This window comes from Vanessa tameamea, chromosome 5 (assembly GCF_037043105.1).
Source record: "Vanessa tameamea isolate UH-Manoa-2023 chromosome 5, ilVanTame1 primary haplotype, whole genome shotgun sequence".
NCBI lineage: Eukaryota > Metazoa > Arthropoda > Insecta > Lepidoptera > Nymphalidae > Vanessa > Vanessa tameamea.
The window spans coordinates 3,083,331-3,103,671 of record NC_087313.1 but is presented as its reverse complement, the minus strand read 5'-3'; the positions used below and the strand labels follow the sequence as shown (position 1 = coordinate 3,103,671).

Here is a 20,341-nt window from a genome sequence, read left to right as displayed (position 1 = left end):
AGATATACAGCGTTAGTATATAAAAACTAACATCCCGCCCCGACTACGCATCGGTGCAATTTATTGATATAGAAAATTATATGATATAAATATAATTGATACCCTATATTTTTCAGGAATAATGTAGGTTTCTGCCAGTAACATTTAGAATTTGGTTTTTAGTTCATTAGTTGAGAAGATTACCCGTATATACCAAACAAACAAATTTTATGTCTTCATAATATAAGCCATTTTATATAAGTTTATCTTTTTAATGTTGAAGCTAGATAATTCGTTTATATAATACTAGCTTCCATGCCCGCGACTTGTAAATTAAACAAAAAAGTTACTGTTGTAGCCTAAGTTACTCCTTACTACATCAGTCAAAGTCCCGTCAAAATCGGCCCAGCCGTTCCGGAGATTAGTCGGAACAAACATACAGATAAACAGACAAAAATTGAAAAATATTTTATTTAGGTATATGTACCGTGTATACGTACATATGCATTTAGTAAAATGCGCTTATTGTAATAGTATATAGTATATAGATTATTGAGCCGAGACGGCCCAGTGGTTAGAACGCGTTCATCTTAACCGATGATTTCGGGTTCAAACCCAGGCAGGCACCACTGAATTTTCATGTGCTTAATTTGTGTTTATAATTCATCTCGTGCTCGGCGGTGAAGGATAACATCGTGAGGAAACCTGCATGTGTCTAATTTCAACGAAATTCTGCTACATGTGTATTCCACCAACCCGCATTGGAGCAGCGTGGTGGAATATGCCCAAACCTTCTCCTCAAGGGAGAAGAGGCCTTTAGCCCAGCAGTAAGAAATTTACAGGCTGCTAATGCTAAAAATACTAAATGCTAATTCTATATATAATTGCATTTAAAGTATACAATAACTGCTTAGAAATTTAACTATTCTACAGTTAACCCCAAAATGTTTGAGTTTATTATAAATGTATAGTAATAGAGCAAGCGACTGGCGTAACGAGGTTGAGTTGAATTGATTCGGTCGAAAAGTTATCTTGTGGAATAACTCAAGCAATCATGCTTAGCATGTAACATATTTTTCAAAGACAAAATATTGAACAGCATACAATCAAACGAGGTTAGGAGGGAGTGAGGATGAGTATGAGTTTAAAGTTTAAACATTATTCACAAACACTAAATCACTACAACTATTTTTGCTTTAAATTTTAATTTACGCCCGCGTCTTTGCGTTCTTCGTTGAAGCGGTTGGTCACGGGTTTACGCCTGAGCATAAAAAGCCTAATGTCCTTCTTAGAACTTCAAGTTTTCTTCATACTAAATTTCATAAAACTTCGGTTCAGTGGTTTGACATTGAAAGAGAAACAGACAGACAGAATTTCGAATTTATAATATTAGTATAGATAGAAGGATTCCATTTATTTATTTATATTATTGATACAAACCAAACAACCTCATGTCTGTCAATGGAAACAACCGCCAATAGTCTTTGTCATTTAAAAAGCATTAACCATAATCACATAAAATACACCACCAATCATTTCCCTTGTGCCTTAAATTACACTAGCTCACTAACCCGTCATATCATAACAGTACCTAGACGGGTTGTACATGTCTCTAGTTCTAACCTATAACCATGACATAGGTTATAAATGTGTCATCCTTTAATTAATTGAGATCCAAAGAGAGATCCATAGAGACAGTTTTTATTTATTTCATTATAAATATAAAATATTAACGTTACTCTAACCACTAACTATACATCTTTGGGATCAGTCCACGTCTGTACATTATTAATGTAAAATTTTATTAAACATTCTTGAGCATATCTAACAACGAAGTTCTTTTATGCGGCTTACAGTATGAAATGGCAGAAATCGTCAACTAAAGAAAAACCTTAAGCCCAATCCGGGTGACCTATCTATATCTCTCTCTCTCTCTCTCTCTCTCTCCTTTTGTCTTTTTCTATTATATACCATTATTTAAACATATTCTTTGTTATTGTATAACATTCACAACACGGAATTTTCATGACAATTTTGTCATTTACATTTTACATTACATTAGCAGCCTGTACATTTCCCACTGCTGGACGCTGCTCCAATGCTGGTTGGTGTATTACACATGTCGCAGAATTTCGTTGAAATTAGACACATGCAGGTTTTCTCACGATGTTTTCCTTCACCGCTGAGCACGAGATGAATTATAAACACAAATTAAGCACATGAAAATTCAGTGGTGCTTGCCTGGGTTTGAACCCGAAATCATCGGTTTCTCAAACGTTGTCAATTTATTATATTATGTATGTTATTTAATACATAATATATAGGGAAAACAGCAACAAACAACCGGGTGTCCCACGACTCCTATCGTATTTTTTGCGTACAATAAAAAGAACAAACAAAAAATAATCACAAATGTAAATATTCTAGAAGAGACACTCGTTTATATTAACGGTTCTTTTTTATACAAGTGCACGCTTACTAAAGCGTAGTCATCGTTTTTCTAAAAAAGATGTTGCCTTAATTTAATCTGCATTATTGCCATGATTAATGTACTTCACATTTCATTTTTCATGTTCTCAGTTAATTTCGCTATAAAAATGTGACTCTCATCTTTAGCATTTCATGTGGCAGCGTAACTTAAGTGGAAAGAATCTAAGTACTAGGGAGGGGAACCACGATATCGATATATGGAATATACTAAAAACCAATTTATTTATACAAAAAGGATTAATATATTTTTTTAAAACATCTCATTTTAATATTCTATTTCCTCTGAAATAATTTAAATATTTTGTCACAATTCATATAAAAATATATATGCGTTGTTTATCCAATTAATTTTTCATTTTATACTGTCATTGTTGACATTAGCGTCTTCTTGACAATATCTAGTCAAGATATAGAATAATAATTACCTACCGACCATTTCTTGACAGGCAATTTTATATATCTGATTATTAATTTAGGGCTATAAGATCTAGATCTGGATCTCTTCCCGGATCTTGAAGCTGTCATTTTGACTTGTGACTTGAGAGCTGTGTAATTTCCGTGTGATAGTTGGTAATTCCGTGAAGATTTTTGACGTCAACCTACAAGTATTATGAATGTGGTATTGAAAAATTTACAATCCTTATCGGCTCAAGTATAATAGTATAATTCTAAAAACTATACGTTATAAAGTTATTAATTACTTGTTCAATAAATTAGTCAACTATTACTAATACTAGTCATTTGTGTTTTGAATATGAAATCAAATTATCGAGATCTCTATTTGCCCGACGATTCTTCGATATTTTAGAAAACTTTTTTTGACTTATTTCATAAAAATGTAATTCAGCATAGAATTATAATACAGAGGAATACTCCTCATTTATTTGTATAACTAATAAATAAATGTACATTTATGGAATCGAGTTACAGCTGGAAGTTAAATATTAAAACGACATTTTGACTTGAATTTACCATTTCGATTAATATAGAGACAAAATAATTTTAAAAAAGGGGTTCTTTACTTGTTGGTAGGGCGTTGTACAAGCCCGCCTGGGTAGGTACCACCGACTCATCGGATATTCTACCGCCAAACAGCAGTACTCAGTATTGTTGTGTTCCGGTTTGAAGGGTGAGTGAGCCAGTGTAACATCTTAGTTCCCAAGGTCGGTGGCGCATTGGTGATGTAAGGAATGGTTAAAATTTCTTACAGCGCCATTGTCTATGGGTAGTAGTGACCACTTACCATCAGGTGGCCCATTTGCTCGTCCGCCTACTTATATTATAAAAAAAGGCTATTTACATAAAACCAACAGCGTGTCAAAATATCGAAGGTAACTTTCGGTATTGGTGCGGTTTAAAATGAATTTTAATTTATATACTTTCAGCTTACTATGTTTAAACATGAATATACATTTGCTTTTATTTTTTTGCTGATTATCGATAACTAACCAGCACCCAGCCCAACGGCACATCCCTATTTCCGCCCATAAAGTCTCCGCACGCCTGACTCCGTGCCGGCACATACAAACGACGTAATTATATTTTTCTACTCACTCATCTGCCGCAATCTCGCGCAACGCTTTCTGCAGCAAACATTATTATGATACAGGGCTATAAGGAATTTTGTTTGCTTTTGCAACTAGAGGCTTTGATATTATCATTTTTGAAATTCTAATATATTTATAACTAATCAATAAAGTCATCTAAACGCTGTATTGTTCCCGTTTTGAGTGATATTTGATTCAATTATTACAAAAAAAAAAGATACTTTTAATATGTATTATGTCTTTATTTTTTATTAAAGACATATTACAGATTAAAAGTTATTTGTCATTTTGAACAAATTACAATCTACGGAATTTGACCTCAATTGGTTACGTAACTTTTGGTGTATCTTTGGTAACCACAACAAACTTTACATTGATGTATCATTTTAAGGGCAAGTAAAAAAGTGCAGTTACAAGCTCAGATACTCGTATTTACCAATAAATAAGAAATCATATTGCTTACACTAGAGTTAGAAGTAAACTCTACTATACCCTATTTATTGCGGTTTGCTAATATTACTGTAATATTATGCTACTATAAACAGTTATATATATGTACATACAATAAAATAGTACCTATATCCACTTTGATTTTACAACAAAATAACTTGGCTGGTTTTAATAACGCCATTTTTTCTCAAAATCATAATCTATAATAATAAATCTTTATTTAAAAAATAAAAGCATTACAGTAATTACACCAAGTCGCTTTTATCTACACTAATTACTTAACAAAAGAGATAAAATTTAGTAAAAATAAAATTTATAAAAAAAAAGTAAACAAAAATAAGCTTAAATCTATAGATTATTCAGTATAATACCAATTTCAATTTTAATTTAATTTTAATTGAGTTACTTTGTATGAATTTCATTTGTACATGGCCACTAGTACTACTACATAAAAAAAATGTTTATTGTTACATACAATACTTAATCTATAAGAGGGTAGGAACCAAAACCTAGTAAGTTACTAGTAAAGACTAGTACTTGTGTTAGGATGACCCGCCCTTGCATTACAAAAAAAAATTAAATGTATGTACAATCTCAAAACAATAGAAATAAGTTGGACTAAATCTAAGAGTAATATGCCTGTGTGCATGAGTGTGAATGAGTGTGTGTGTATGTTCGTGTGTGAACAAAGAGACTCGTTGTAATAAACTGTCAAAATTATTTTACACTGTAAGTAATCTGTCAAAATTATTTTACACATATTGTAATTTAACGGGTAGAATTTTAATAAGTTGTTTAATTTGTTGTACATGTACGCAGATTGAATTTTAAATTGTCGATTAGCAAATTTACTTTTTATTTTTAAAGTCCTTATTACACCTCTTCTTCTACTTTTAGCGTTACTTTCGACATTAGGCAGGTTCTCGTGTATCCTACGGATACAATGAAGTACGTATGTTTTTCTTATTGTTAATAATTCAGCGTAATTATATAAGATATATAGATAGATATATTAAAAAAAATCAATAAAAAAGTTTATAGCATAAGGTTTTACTGTTGTTCATAATTTCTTTATCTGTAGGCGTGAGAGTTCGAATTATAAATAGACAATAAATTATGAAATGATAGTCACCTGACACTATCTCGTGAACGCCATGACCAATGCTGGCGACGCATGAGCAGCGATCGAGTAAAACTCTTCACATCCTTTAATAGACCACCTGTAACAATAAAACAAATATTTAATTATTTTTCTTTTACGTCAAAATCAAAATGTTATTTATTTAAGTAGACTCATAAAAACACATTACACATTAAACTTTTTAATTGTCATGTTTCACTGTTGAATTAAAGTCTAATGCTACCACCTGATCTGAAAGTTGATTATACCAAAAAGAAACGGCAAGAAACTCAGTAATTACTCTTTTCTACCACTTTAATTGCAGAGTATGTCAGTAAACAACAATTATTTTGTTATATATAATGTCTAGAAGTCAATAAATACTAAATCCACGCTTTTTTTATATGGACTTTAAAAAAAATTAAACGGTCAAAAAAAGTAGCTAACATCTTATTCCACTATGATGGTCAATACTTATATTACACAAACAAAAACAAATTAAGCACATGAAAATACAGTATCACTTTTCTAGATTTGAACCGGAAATATTCAGAGTATTTGGGTCACCTCGGCTTATACGTTAAATTTATATTATAAAGAAGTAGAAACCGAAATAAAATTCGACTCTTTATACACAGAGCACGTTCAACCTTTTCAACAATGTGTACTTCAGCTCACTTAAGTTTATGTTCCATTTACCGTTGACCGCCTGCAACCAATCAGCTAAGTGCTTGCAGATTGGAAGCAAACATATACGTTTACAACACTACATATAATATACAATGTACATATTACATATATGATGATTTAGTGAATACACCCATTAAGATACAATCGGATAGGTAAAGTTTTCAATTTTAAGGTGTGTACATATTGAAAAAAATCCTATAACTGAGATTTTAGTGGGCACTATCAAGAGTCGTTTTTTTAATGGTTTTGCAGACCGTCAAATTAGACACTTGTAAATAAACACCACGCATAGACATTACAAAATACAATGTAGTAATTGGTTTATATTTGACTGCCTCTATGATCAAGTGATTATATGGCTGATCAAGAGGTTTAAATACTGAAACAGAACTTAAATAATTATCTTTTTATTTTATTTTCTGTAAAACAATTCAACAATCGTACTTAAGAAAGCCCGTAAAGATAATCCTGCACCAAAAAGCTTTTCAGTCGTATCTTACTCATAAGTTAGACCTTAGCAGTTACAAATTTACTTTTACAAATTTATAAAATTATAACATTAGTGTCCGCTTTCATAGTACAAGAAAATTTTACAACACAGCACAACAAAATAGAATAACAAGGAAGACCTTATATAAGAACAAAAGGCATCGCTAAACAAGCGTTCCCTTCACACTTCTTTGAAGTATAAGTCCATAACAGCCAATGGAATACTTTATACATTCTCTCCCTACAAAGCTATGGTTACGTCAAGGTCTACTCTCAAAGTGAAGTTGAACAAACGTTGCGTGCGGTGTCCAAAGAGAGGTGATTCACACGAGAGGTGCTTGACACTGAAACACGAATAGTTTGCCAACAACTGATGCAGCATGTTTGTCTATTCCATTTTCAAAACGAGCAATATATATGTATAGTATTCAAAGATATTATATTTAAATTAATATCGATGACTTGAATTGATTGTTCCTTGCCTATCATGTATAATGGAAGATTTAAAAAAAAAAAATGTAGAACTTTCTGAAGGAAAATTATAAGTATATAAATTCATTCATTTGTATTTGATGTACGCAATAGTTTATTGATTTTAAGAGAAGGTGAAATTCACAAATACAAACTACTTTAAATAATAATAATTACATATAAAAAAACAATATATCGAAACACGATTATTGGTATAAGTTTTATGTTCGAAAATAAAACACTTTTTTTATTTTATACATTATTATATATACATATATTATTACGTGACGCGAAAACTACTTTGTAGAGGAGAATGAGGTTAGCAATTAATTCGAATTTCGACCACTGGGCGACCAATACGATACTTAGTATAGATCACCGCTCCGTGCGGTGACGCCCGCGCTAAACATCACCCTGGAACGTAGCGTTATATATTCCACTAGTAGTCGCCCGCGGCTTTGCTCGCGTTATAGGGGTTCATCGTCAGATCTTAAACAAAAAATCCAATGTCCTTTCTTGGGGTTCAAGGATGCTTCTCACCAAGTTTCATCGAATTCGGTTCAGTGGTTTGGCCGTGAAAAAGCAACAGACACGCACACACACACACAGACAGCTACTTTCGCATTTATAATAGTAATATAGATTTTTTTTTCAATAAATGGTCTATTTAATAGAAAACATTATTCTTCAAATTTTACTTTTAGCGTCCTGCGTTTAGCTCGTTCAAGCAAACGAACTCTTCAGCAGTATTTATTAGTATAAACAGACCCGAGCCGAGCCGAAAGCCAGTGGTTAGGACGCGTGTATCTTATACCGAGGATTGCGGGATCAAACCCAGGTAAGCACAAATTTTCATCTGCTTGATTTGTTTGTATTTCATCTCATAAGGAAACCTAAATGTGTCGAATTTCAATTCAACCCCATGTGTATCCGTCCATTGGGGCAGACAGGTGGAATAAGTTCCAAACCTTCTCCTCAAACGGAAGGAGGCCTTAGCCCAAGAGTGAGACTTAAAGACTGTTACTTTACTTTTACAAATAGAATCAATGAGAAGAGTTTTTTAATCAGTCTGCTATTTATCTAAGGATTTATTCGTACTACTTGTAATAAATTGGAATGGAAATGTTACGACATTTCTCGTCTGATTTGCGGTTTAATCTGCCTAAGCCTGGTCATCTTTTCAACTGTATAAAAAGAGCCACTCGGTGAAGTAGGGCTAAACATAGAAGCCACGAGGGTGAAGAGTCAACAGAAAGATATTCAAATAAAAATAGAAAGAAAAATAGACTACACGTGTTCTAAATAAAATGTAACATTTCGTAGAAACTACACTACTAACGTAATAGAGGTCATAAAGACTAGTATCACGTGTACGAAATTCGACGGGGTTTGTTTGGACTACATTCGGTTTTTTTTTATGTACACCTGTGCTACAATATTTTGACGTAAAGTTTACATTTTATTATTTTCTACTAAATATTAAAAACATGCACGAAATTCTTAAACGTATAATATGTATATGATAATCCCTTATATTTTTGGCCGCGAATACACTTGCACTTTCAAAATGTAACCAAAAAAAGTAAATAAGTTAAATTATGTTAAAGGCTCTTCTTAAATGTTACTTTTGTTTTTTGTTAATTTTTGTATAAAATAAAACAGGTTTACATGTATTTTTTCAATATATCCCCAGCCGCAAACCTGACGGTTTATCTATTGGAAACATTGGAGCAATGCAATGCATGAGCTTCAAATAGCAGTTTTTGAAAATAATTAACTAAAATTTACAATCGAACACTATCATTGGGCAAATTAACCTTACATATTTTATTATAGTACGTAGGTAAATATTTACTGCCCGAAAATTGACCAATCAATATCGGCCTCGGTTGTCATATTAATAGGAAACTAGTCATCTGCACAAGGCATCTAAAATGACACGTAAAATGGTATATCAGTGCATAAACGTGGGCGCTCCATCTATTCCTTCATTTCTTATTATATTTATATATACTCCGATGAGATGGCATATCTGATACGATCAGTATAATTTGGCACTACCAAGTTTATATTGTCACTTGGGTTTATGTGCTTTACGAGAGTGTATACAATCCCAATAACATGCTATCGCCCAGTCTGGGGCTTGAACCCATAACCTACGGATCTGCAGCCTTATAACCACAACACAGACATGGCCATTATTATACGCGAATAGTAACAACCTGTAAATGTCCTACTGCTGGGCTAAGACCTCCTTTCCTGCTCAAATAGTGTTAAAGGTGAAAATATCGAAACATCGTATGGCATTTAAGCTGTTTAAGTTATTAAATGTTAAATTGCTTCGAAGTGACCGAAGTTGTCTCAGGCAATTGGAACTTTGCCTGCGCTGAAGATAGAGCCAGTTATAATTATGATAGGCTATTTTGTGCTCTGAAGTCAATTTAACTGATCTTATCGTATCTTATATTTTAAAAATGTATCATGTTTTATTTTTGTATAATGATAATCGGTCATCACATTGGCGCTATAAAAAATATAAATCAATCTTTATATTGCTTGTTTGCTGATCAGGAATATAGAATGTTATATCCCCTGTGCATGTAGTTACTTTGACCCACCCTTCAAAACAGAACAGGACAATGCCATTGAACAAAATATTGCTTATTGGCAGTAGAAAATCTGTTCAGTGGATGTTACCTACCTCTTACCTACCCAAACGCTCTTGCACAAAACCACCAAGTGAAAGCGTATCACAAAAATATGTATCAAAATCTCAATTAGATTTTTCAACGAAAGTTTTATTTATACTACAACACTTTTTTTGTACAAATAAAGTTTGTTTTTAAATTTAAATAGAGCGGGTAGCTAATAATTTTATAAAATATAAATAAAAAATATTCAGATAAAAGATTTATAAAAGAGAATAAAAAAAACTCTCTCTCACAAACAGCGAATACAGCACGAACTTAAAACAAAACTGTACATGAAGAGAATTAAAAAAAACATGAAGTAAAATACCGTACAAAGTGATGTGTATAATTTCGCTTCGTATGTAGTTCGTGACGATCCGTTCATTGTAAACATTTAATTTTATAAATGATTATTCGAGTTCATAGAAATTTTCTAAACGAATATTTATTACTTTTTTATTTATTTAATAAACTATGCTTAGTCTTAGCTTCGCACGAGAATATTTCTATACAGAACGTTATAATGAAAGACAAATATATTTTTGGCCGAGAACATTTGTTCGCGGAAACGCAGAACGCCTTAGTTTCACCACACTCAAATTAATGGTTTAGCATCAAACAGAGTGCAAGCATACGTACATTTATTTATTTATTAAAAATAATATTACTATAAATAACTTAATGATTCTTTAACTGATTTGAATATTCAAGAAATAAATCGGAAATTAACACTTTAGAAGATCTTTGTAATTAATGTTTAAACTATACTGGTTTGTATAGTATACTAAAAAAAATACTACTAACTTTATTCAAAAAACTAATTATGAAATTTACCATCCAGAAACTTATTTATTTTTAAATAAATGAGACAAATTGTAAAAATTTAAAGCGTTTTTATTCGGTATAGCGTCCCGTATATTTCTCCCGCTGGAGTGCAATTTGTCCGGGCAACGTCGAGAGCCCTCCGCGGCGAAACTAAACTCATAGTTTTGTTTGCTTCCGAGTTTTCACGAACTTACTCTTAGGTAAACTTTAGAGCGTTTGTCGAAATTATTTTTGTGCATTTTCACAGGCATTTTATTGCAGGAAAACGCCCCGTGGTCTGGTAACCGGCTTGAACGGATATAGATATTGAAGTCGCAGAATCGAATTACTGTCTCTGAAGAAATTCAGTACCTGCCCGCAATTAGTAAGTTTGTGTTAAACTTCTGTGAATTATCTCTGAATTGGAAAGCCGACAGAAATATAACTGGAAAAACGTGGTTGTTATATCAAGAATACAGCAGTGCGATTCTGTATGAGTTCACTTCGTATCTCACTCGTGAAATATTGACAACCGACTTACGGCGATGCGCCTTATTCATCTTTCATATGAATTTTATCATAATCATATCTTATGAATTTTATAACAATAATTATAATGAATGTCGCATACCACATTCTGACATTCCATACTCGTATTTTGTGGTGAGTTTCGAGTTAGCTTACACAATACTTACCTCTGCAGATATCTGTTATTTTGAACGACGTTATTAGTACAGAGTATAAAATCTATACTAATATTATAAATTCAAAAGTAACTCTGTCTGTTACCTCTTGACGCTTAAACCGCAGAACCGATTTAAACGAAATTCAGTATGAAGATAGTTTGTGTTCCGGGACCGTTTTTAATTCAACTTTTTTTATTTTTTTTATTCAAGGCGGTAAAAAGTGTGTGACGAATTGTGTGCTCTAGAAAAGGTTTTATAAATTTCGAACGGGCAAAGCCGCAAATACAACTAGTGTAGTATTATTTTTAAAATAACGTTTGAATTGATATCTGAAAAAAAAACAACATTGTTGGGTAAAATTAAATTTATTAATTTAAAAAAAAACCTTTATATTTATTATAATATAAGCAATTTCGTATAGGGCTCAAGTTACGTGACCTTCGGTATGTAAGGTGAAGGACAATACTGTTTTCATATATCACTCGCATCAAGGACACTACGCCCTTTGTTTCTACAAACGCTCTTGATATTTGAATCGAATTTATCTTTTTACCTATCTTTTTAGTAGTGTTATAAAAACTTTTTGGAAGGTCGCCTGTTTAATGGGGTCGGTAAGCAAACACGAATAATATTTTATGGAAAGTTCCAACGTTTTCTGAGGGAGCATATCAAATGGAGGTGACTTAATCCATCGATTTGTTGTTGAACACCCAACTTTTCAAGCCATAATAAAAAATATATTATTTATTCTAACTATGATAAAGCCTGTTCGAGCAAAAAGTATACGATTAATTTAAAAAAATTGTAATCTGTTAAAAAAATACATTACTTTTTTAATTATAAATGTATATCTACAACTTGAAATTTTAAAATGATTGACTGACATAAGACAATCAAATTTTGCACAGATTCTAGAGACTGTTTTCTTAGAGTTCTCTTCTACACTCTAAGAAAAAAAAAAACAAAATTAATCTTATTAAATGGAAAATGATAGTTTATGTAGGAAATTCGTTGTTAGAAATATATAAATTAAGGTAGTAAAGCTTTTGTTTATTATTGAAAGATATTTGTAAAAAAATGAGGCGTAGCAGAGCATTATGCTGTTTGCCGACAACCAACGTAAAGGAAATGATGTTTCATATACAAATTGAATGTTATTATATTTAAAATTCTGAAATATTCGGCTTAAAAAAAAACATATTCAAATTTGAGACTATAATGGGTATACTATAATATATATCTGATGGCAAGTTCAGAACACACGTTCGACAACATTTCAACAATATTAAATTTCTTTTTTCAATTTTGTATCACTTTTTAATAAAATTCTCATTCAAATTAAATCACCAATTTCACCCATCCCGATGACAGTAAGAAGTCGTACAGATAGTACATATATTTATAATTTTATTATTATATCTCGTATTTTAATATGGGCGAGGACTATATTGTATTATTCATGAATAATAATTCATCACATCATTGGTCTTGAAACAAAACATCGTAAAATATGTTAAAGAAATTTTAAGACGAGTCCTACGCCCAGTGAAATAGTTCAATAAGATCAAAGTTAATTCTCCGTCTCATTTCGCCCCTCGAAGGGACACTAAGCTGTTAATTCTCATGAAATGTCTAATGCTTTCTGTAAAAGCGATTGCCTGCACGTGGAGTCAGCCTGACCCTCACAATCACTCGTTTTATTATTCAAGGCAAGCCACCTGCATAATATATTGCGACCTTCTTTATCAGCATTTAAGTACAGTTAAGGTTCTTCGCTATATCGTGACATTGACAACGACTATGCATATTATAATGAAAATATTAAATCGTTCGATAAATTTAACGGATACGTAACAAAGTATTGCATATTAATACTGTTAAAATTAGCTTCGTACATCTCTTGTGAAATGTTCACAAGATACACCATTTTGATACGTTTATTTTATAAATTCCATAATTACTATCGTCAATGACACTTATCACAGTGTCAAATTTGTATATAGATATTGGTGCGCTTTGGAAAGTTTAGCCATTTCTTATAATATACCAACTAAAACTAATGCGCGGGTGCACTTACATTGCAATTGAACCTGCTTTGGCTTGTTTAGCAATAGTAATAGATTTTTGTGTTCTTTAAACAAGTAAATAAATAAATAAATATTGGACAATATCACATACATCACTCTGATCCCAATGTAAGTAGCTAAAGCACTTGTGTTATGGCAAATCAGAAGTAACGACGATACCACAAACACTCAGACCCAAGACAACATAGAAAACTAATGAACTTTTTCTACATCGACTCGGCCGGGCATCGAACCCGGGACCTCGGAGTGGCGTACCCATGAAAACAAGTGTACACACTACTCGACCACGGAGGTCGTCTAAATTTGCGCCACTAAACTTGGGAACTAAGCTGTAAGTCTTATTCCTGTACTTACACTGACATCAAACCGGAACACAACAATACTAATTATTGCTGCTGAGTTGTGAGTAAGTGGTAGAGTGAGTGCACTCTGCGGCTTGAGCAAAGGCCTTCCACCGAGTAAAAGTAAAAACGTTCTTATAGAACAGCTCTTTTTTTGGACTTACATGATCGGATACAAAATTAGATATTTCATATTGACGATAATGATACTCCACTTTTACTCGTTCAAGCATTTAAATAGCTTATCATCGTAAGACGGCTTTCAACATTTTACGAGTGAGACTCAGTTATATGATTTTTTAATATTTTTATCGCAATTTATAAACGTACTAAGTGAATGTCGTTTAAAATATTTAACCAATATAATATCTTCATATAATCATTTAAACGCTTCGTTACGTAACGCGTTACGGCGCCAGTCTGTCTGGCTTCCCTTTATCTTACTCATACGGCAGCGATTAGTTATCACTTCTGTAGGGCGTCCAGAGACGAACACGTATTTTTTAATACGTTGGTGTAAAGACTGCCATAAAATAATATTTAGACTAATGAAGAAATACTTTTTTAGGTCACTTTTTTGAGAGACCGGTACCTGAGAATCTATACTACTAGATAGACTATTAGACAAATTAAATTTCCTAGCAATTAAGGATTAATTACAGCATATGTTATTTGATATAGCAACTTAAACTACAAACAAGCATAATCCTTTAAAATATGTACCTTTGCCAGATTTTCTAATATAAATAAAAACTACTAATGATAATAACTTGCTGTCCTTGCCGACCACGGAGTTTATCCAGCCAAATAATCCTAGGCTCTAAGATTATTTGGCGCAGTTGTCCGAGAAGGAGGTGTTTTATAGCACATATGTGTGTGCAAGTACAAAAGGTGAACCGACTCGGCCGGAGAGAGATAAGGTGCAGGATCAAAGTCTTTGCGTGCTTCCTAAAGCATTGTAACAATGGCCACATCCGAAAGCCGTGAGAATTATAACTTCTTGTAGTAATTTTATAACTAAGAAACTACTAAGATTTGGAGGAAATTCTTCAAATCATTAGATTAAAGCATTTTATAGATAAAAACCCAATGTAAAACATACATCGATGACCATCTAATATAGTTTTTTTAAGAACGATATGTAAACATCAATGTAATTTATTTTTTACTATTATGTTTAAATACCACTAAAGAGTTTTACTTAATACAATATAGTTACATCATATATCTAATATCGATTTAGCCATATGCGAGACACAAAAAAATCAAATGTCTTCTACGCGTTGACTTTTACAGTAACAATGTTGAAGTCGGTTACGTAATCAAAATTTGTATCTTTCAGAGTGTGGTCCTTATAGCATTAGGACGGATAGTATTCATATAAAAAACTATGTTAGTAAAAGGTTAAAAGTAAAAAGGACCCTCATTTAAGTAATTACCGCTACACATTTTGCCACTAGGTAACCGGATACACACATTTGCACATGTGTGTGTATTCAGTGCTTTTATTAATATTTATTATGATTAAAATTCACTTGTACAGCACATATAAGGAAAAATACGCTTCTATTTTCCACACACAACTAAAAAATAACAATAATTTAGATTTCTCGTATAACGTTAATTGGCAAGAGGTAGATGAGTCAAAACAGCACTGGTTTTAGCTTCAGCCTCTAACTCAGAAATAACGTTAAATCAATAAACAATTTATTACATCGACAATATTACACATACAAAATTAAACTAACTAAAATATTAACAAGAAATATACATATTGATAAGAGTGTATTCATGTTGCGTGCGCCGTATCTACATAGACAATTTTTTGGTTAAACTCCAGGAACTGTAAACGTATTATATACCATACGTTTAGGGTAATGACCATGCCGAATATAAATATCCCGACTAATTTATTCATAAATTGTACTAGATAAGAACACGGCAGAAGTTCAATGATTACATACAGACCGTATGTATGATCACTACATATTATAAAACAAAGTTGTACCGCCACGTCTATGTGTCTGTCTGAACACGATACCTTCAATTACGAATTCTACGGTTTTCATCAATGGACGGAGTGATTCATGAGGAAGATATCGGTGTATAAATAATTCATTAAGATTATATGTAAATTGGACTTGATGATGATTGATGACAATGTTAAGGACCATACCGTCTAGGAGCGTTACTGGTGTGCGTTACGTAACCCAGTAGAGTTATGTATGTGAATTACATTACTATCTTATACACGTAGTATTACGATCTTCATTCTACCCGTGTGAAACCGGAACAGGTATTATTAAAATAAATAAAACATATCGTTTTGTCTATTTCGAGATATTCTAGAAGATTCGTTTTTGGGATAAGTAATGACAATAATATACTTTAAATACTAATACTATAAATACGAATGTAACTCTATCTGTCTGTTACTCTTTTTGGGTCAAACCAATGAACTGAATATGATGAAATTTGTTACGTAGAAAGCTTGAATTCCCGAAGAAATACGTAAGTTTTTTCATTCCTAATACCATATAACCCCCTCTAAAACGCGAGCGATGCCGCTTGTATATAAACGAATAGTTGTCATACTACGTATACAAAAAAAAACATACCAGGGTATATACATTAACTATCTCACCCACACACAAAAGGTTATTTACAGAACAGATTACTTGTAATATATGCACTTATAACGAATCAAAAACATTACTCTTTGTAACAATGTACCAACATTCGTAACTTGGATGTCAAACTGATATTGATTTGCGTTCCGCACCTGGCTCGTATCTTTTAACTCGATGCGACAACACGGAACCAATGTATCTTGTTAAAGACCGTGCTAGATACTAATTTATCTTTTCTCGTTTTATCGGAATGCGACCTCTTTGTGATAACTTAAACATTTTTGATATCTCTACTAATATTATAAATGCGAGAGTAGATATGTGTGTGTTTTACGTATTCGCGGCAAAACCGCTGAAACAATTTTAATGAAATTTTCTTCGAAGCAAGCTTTCTAGGATGGTCATTGGCTAATTTTTTTTAGGAATAAAGTAACACAAATTCCGGAAACATTTTTGTCACAAACATAACTCGAAGCGGGCAAATCCACGGGTTCATCTAGTTCATAAAAACACATACATAATCTTGTTTTTTCTTTGTACGTCAATCAAATGAAACATATTGATCTTATCGGTATGACTATGGCCAATGTAGGGAGAATCTTCCTAATGGCTTTACTTAGTATTTTTTTCAATTCCGTTTTTTATCCCCCCTTTTTTTCATGCCCTACGAAGGTTAATAAAAGTATTATTTAAATAGAAAACGTATTAGTATTATCATTTTATTTGTATGATATGAACACGCTATAATAATTAGTCAGATTTAAATAACCATTTCTTCCTTATGGCATTGTTAGGCGGACTGGTAGTGGTTACCTGATAGTAATTGGTCACCACTGCCCATAGAAATTGACGCCGTATGAAATTATAAGCATTTCTTACATAACCAATGCACCACCAACTTTGGGAACTGAAATGAACCTTGTATACATACAATACTAAATATTTCTGCTTACTGCTGCCGTAGAATGTGTGTTGAGTGCGTGGTACCCAGACGACCTTACAATGCCCTACCACCCAGTAAAAACCACTAACTATTTTTACATTAATTACTAAACCCCAATTTAAAAGTTTTTATCTAAATTATGTTTACCTGACTGATTGACTGACTTTGGTCATGGCAGCTATTCTCTACGTAAACGAATAGAGTGAGGAACTCTCATTACCTGAATCCATGCATAATGTTATCAAAATCAAAATATACTTTATTCAAGTAATCTAATAATATCATATTCAGTTTCATCATGAGTATGAAACAGGAATGTAACTCAGATGAAGCCGCGAGCCACGTGTAGTATTATATAAATTAAAAAAAAAATTTAAAAAAAAAAACGAAATGCTTGTATAGCATAAAGCTTTGAATTCTGAAAATTGTTGCAATTATTTCAAGGAACTGCAGATCATTAAAAGAAATGAAAAGGAACAGTGCTTTGATCGTTAAATTCACATTTGGATGGAGAATTGGTTTTACACAAAGAAATTCGCGATTTTAGTGCAAAGTAATTCTTGTATGCAGTTGTGCTAAAGATCAAGATAAAAAAATACAATCAAACATATTCTCAAAATATATATTCTCAAATAATTATCATACAATAATGATCTTTATCAATTATAAATATCAATCATTTTAATTGAACTTTAAATTTATTGACTAACATGATGCTTATATTTTACACTAGTTTTTATTCGCAGCTTCAGATTTCAGGTATTACAAAAGCAACCTTACTTGAGGTTTAAGCTTGATTCATATCAAATATTATCAAATTTTATTCAATGATTTAGATGTGAAAGCACAGACAGACAGATAGACAGAGTTACCTTCGCATTTATAATATTAGTTTAGATTATGTAACTGGAGAACTTGTATGGTTAGGCCCATAAATCTCAGGAACTGCCCGTGTGATGACGGAGTGCGTTAGATAGGAATTATTGATTGATAGCAATTATTACGCATATAAATAAAAAAATCTCTATACATTGCTGTACTGCTATGAGCACAAATTTGAAATTCCCTTTATCGGGTTTTGTCTAAGTGTAAAAACATGTTGTGTTATTTTATACTGTTTATTTTCCTTCAAGAAAATAAAGTTACGTAAATTCACGCTTTGGCCGCAAGGAGTGGAGTAATGACCATAAACATCAATCAATGACACAAATAAGTAAACACTCATTATCTGTATAAACCAGGCGTATAGACCATAAACCACTGTCTATAGACATTGGCGCCGTGTGAAATTTGAACCATTTCTTACATAACCAATGCGCCATCAACCTTGGAAATCGGAGATGTTATGTCCCTTGAATACATACAATACTAAACATTGTTGCTTACTACGGTAGAATATGTGTTGAGTGGAGGGTACCTACCCAGATGACCATACAATGCCCTACTATAAGTTGGAACTAGGCGTATAAACCAAATGTAAGCTCCAGGTCACGAATAATCTAAGATAAAATATTATAATATTTACTCCAATGCATGAATCAATCTAAGTAACCTTCGTCCATAGATATTGGTATTGCAACAAATATATAAGTCACTGATTACACTCTCATTGCGTCGCAAACCACGTGTCGAATATCAATTGTACCTTTTTTATGATATAGATAGACAGACGAGCATATGGATCACTTGATGGTGATACATTGGCAGGGCACAAAATTAGATCTAAATGTTATGTTCCTTGAGCCTGTAGTTACATTGGCTCAATCACCTTTCAAACAAGAACACAAAATCACACCGTTTTTTATTATTTTGCCCGACGTTTCGTCAGAGTTGCACCAGCTGTTGTCACGAATTGACAGCCTGACAGGGAATTCCACGCGCCCTCTGACATCGACTGCATGAGTCTACTTTCATTGTTATTTTTTTGTGTTTGTTTCTAGTAGTATAACGAACACATAACACAAAAACAATTGTACCGAGCGATTGGTTTTCAAGCAACTATAATTTTAAGAAAATTATTTAGTACCAAGTTGTTGAAAAATTTAGCAACTATCCTCTGTCTGTGATTAAAACTTTTGATTCTTCATTTCAATCGCTTTGTACACTTTTATATTATTATTAGTAGTAATTTTGTCCGTCAAGAGAACCGTATGGCTCAATCTAGTAATTTGTTTAAGAGCTTAATAGATTTACAGCTACTATGGATAAAGGATATGTTTCTTATATGGATAAGTTTCTTTCTTATTTACTGCTTCTGTGTCTTCTTTAGCCCGTTTCGTTACGGTGCACTTAGTTTGGACAATATTAGAATTACTGAAGATTTTTCTAATGTAGTGCCATTATGTTGTAAAAGATTAACTACTGCTTCTTGCCAGTTCTTCTCAGTAGAATCTACATTTCGAGCCGGTGATATCTTTACGTTTAATATAGATCTATAAAACGATGACTCAATAGTGCTTGCCAAAGCCTACTTAAATAAAGTATATTTTGAATTTCGATTGTGTATCAGTTCTCTCACATTAGACAACAATAATAATTGACGATATATCTCTGAGTGCTTATTTCTCCTAGATTACTTAGTAGATATTATGCTTTAGTGTCTGTGGTCTGTAGTGAATATGTGGTAGTTCTTGTCCAATAGGAGCGGTTGAAAATAAACGATGTAATACGCATTTTTCGTAAATGAATTGTTTGTTAATTACATTAAAACATATTCTATGTACGAAAATTTACCTTATCACAGTTTTATCAATGTAGGTATAATATACAGCAAATTATATAGAACACTTTTTATATTCGTACATGTAGAATGTCCCCAATTTCCAAATGTAAAATTCACCCAAATCCATTATGAAACACGTGTAATTCAATGAATAATATCACAGTTTCCGTGCCGGCCTCTTTATTCAGATGAAACAAAACAA

The 20,341-nt window shown here is 32.4% G+C and overlaps 1 protein-coding gene across 1 annotated transcript in view; it reads right to left on the bottom strand.

Annotated features, from left to right (window-relative positions):
- Positions 1 to 20,341, bottom strand: part of LOC113392440 (acetylcholinesterase-like) — a 58,980-nt gene that overhangs the window by 11,813 nt on the left and 26,826 nt on the right. Inside the window, exon 2 of the mRNA XM_026628874.2 lies at positions 5,599 to 5,686. The gene's annotated coding sequence lies outside the window, so the exon portion shown is untranslated. The remainder of the gene's footprint in view (positions 1 to 5,598; positions 5,687 to 20,341) is intronic.